The sequence below is a fragment of the Vollenhovia emeryi genome, unplaced genomic scaffold (genome assembly GCF_000949405.1).
Source record: "Vollenhovia emeryi isolate VEMERY1.0 unplaced genomic scaffold, V.emery_V1.0 DF944497.1, whole genome shotgun sequence".
Classification (NCBI taxonomy): domain Eukaryota; kingdom Metazoa; phylum Arthropoda; class Insecta; order Hymenoptera; family Formicidae; genus Vollenhovia; species Vollenhovia emeryi.
This window is the reverse complement of record NW_011961869.1, coordinates 1-2524: the sequence shown is the minus strand read 5'-3', so window position 1 is coordinate 2524 and position 2524 is coordinate 1. Positions and strand designations below refer to the sequence as shown.

The window sequence follows — 2524 nt, the reverse complement described above, 5'->3', positions numbered from 1 at the left end:
AAACGGTGACTTTGGTTCTCGCTCGCTCGCGAAACACATAGGAACACTTTTATCACTCGTCATATCGCCGTGCCTGAGCGCGCGAAATCTCAGACCTGTCATTTGTGAAATATAATCGCTTATTATTTAAAAACTACCATAGCCACGACATTTTTTTATTAGAATTTTCCTCTTGAAATTTTTTAAGGAATCTGCGATTAAAAGGATATCCGGTGATTTTAGTACACCCTGTATATTTCCTTGATTTGCTAACATGCATAATTGTAGTTACACTGTTTATTTAAAAACCAGTGGTTATTTTTATACAAGATATGCAGGTACTTTGAATTCTTATGGAAACACTTTTACTCTTCATAATAAGCTGATTAAGATTACAATGCCGCGACGTAGAAGACCTGAGGAAAATATTAGTAAATCTGAGTTATTTCGTTGCGCAAAAAAACAAACGATTCGAGAACTAGAAGAAATATCTTCTATTGTGTTTCAATCACACGAAAGCTCGGCTATAATTAGACCCAAAGAGGAAATCTATACAGAAACAGTAAATAATGTTCTTTTAACAAAAGACAATGACAGTCAAACAGAACTCTCAAATGCCCAGGAAGTACACAACGAACATTTTAATGAACATATTGCAATGGATTTCGATACAGAGTATCAATACAGCGATAGCGAATTAAATTCTGAAATAGATGCATACAGCAGCTGTGATGTTAATACCTATATATGACGAGGATATGGAAAATCCAGAAAAATTGCTTGGCAAACAATTTAAATTAAAAATAAAAAACTGGGCTAAGGAATTTAAAGTACCTCACAACAGCTTAAAATCATTGTTAGCTATTTTAAATGAACATGTAAAAATAGATTTTCCTAAAGATCCTCGCACACTTTTGGGAACACCAAAAACCACGCGCATAGAAAATATGGGACATGGGCAATACTGTCACTTTGGATTGTGGTGCTAAAATACGGATAATGGTGCTAAAAATAGGAACGACAATTCACAAACTGATACTTAACAAGAAGGATCGTTTAGTGCAGATAACTTGTCAAGTAGGTATTTTATATATTATATTCATTATTTTACGATACAGAAAGCATCATTCTAAATTTATTCGACTTAAAATGAAATTTTAATTTATCACGTTAAACGTAAATAGAAGTTCAATAGTAATCAATTATTTTTTGGATATTTTGTTATTTTTACAAATAAAAATAGAACTAAAATAATATTAAACACATTGTACTTATGCACTTATACGCTTACACGTAAAACGCAAAATATTGTACGAAACACTTTATGTCATATTTATCTTTTTCAGCTGTATTGAGGCTTATTCTGACAAAGCAAAATAAAATCGTAAAACAGAACGAAATTATAATGACTAAAATTACGAATCTCGAGAAAAAAGTTTCTCTTACAGAAACAAGTCATTGCCAGTTGAGTAACCGAACAAAAGATAAATTATATGAAACGTTCATTATAAAAACTACGAACGATCTAGAGCAGTTTGACGCTTGTTTAAAAAAAAAGAAGTTTTTTGATGAAGTTGTAAGTATAATTGATAAATCAAACGAACTCACCGAGTGAAGTTCGATTTGAATTATGCCTATTGCTCAGACTAGTTGATTAACACTTGGTATACATATGGTAAGGAATTTTACACTATATATATTTCTGTTAACTTAACAATTTTTTCAGGTTGAATTTTTAAAGCAAAAAGGAGGTCCTGATGTGCGGTCTCATGTGTTTAATATTTTAAACACTACAATAAGTAATTCTGTTGCAACACAATATAGTTATAAGGGTCAAAAGAAAAAAAAGATTTGTAGATCTAATGTTCAACACCTGTATATATAGTGAGTAATTGTTAATATATAAATCTTTTTTAGATTATAAATTGAAATTTTTTACAACATTGTTTTCATTTCATTTAATATTTCAAATTTAGTTATGTTAAATTAATATAGTAAATAAACATAGTAAATAAAAACACTACTGGGGAAAAACACATCTATCTTTCACTTTTACAGACTCATATAAATATATATTATCATTACAGAAGCTGCACAAATGCACATGTCGTCAGCTACGGAGAACCAAATAAAAATGGCTATAGCTGCTTGGCTTGACAATTCATCAACTCGATTAAAAAATGAGCAGAAGTAAGTAGAGGAAATGAAATTTGTTTTTCGTTAACAACTTGCAAGTTTTTAAATTAATGTTATAAGTGTAAGGTAAATAATTAATAATTATTTGTTTCAGAAAACGTGTTTTGTGTTACACATTTAAGAACGGATTTCTCAAATGAAAGTTCTGACAACGACGAACAAGAAAAATAGGCCTGTCATGTTGCTTGTACTTTTATAAGAATGTTTTGAAATTTTATCATACATTGTATGATAAAATTTCAAAAAACTGTCACAAAATGTTTTCTTCAATGACCAAATATATATCTATATATATCTATATATATCTATATATAAAATATATATCTATATATAATTTATAAAAAGTATA

The 2524-nt window shown here is 29.2% G+C and overlaps 1 long non-coding RNA gene across 1 annotated transcript; it reads left to right on the top strand.

Moving 5' to 3' along the window:
- Positions 1-322: 322 nt before the first annotated feature.
- LOC105563203 lies at positions 323-1832 on the top strand. Its single transcript, XR_001009016.1, has 3 exons — positions 323-1056; positions 1326-1555; positions 1706-1832. It is a non-coding gene; the product is annotated as an uncharacterized LOC105563203 (long non-coding RNA).
- Positions 1833-2524: the final 692 nt, after the last annotated feature.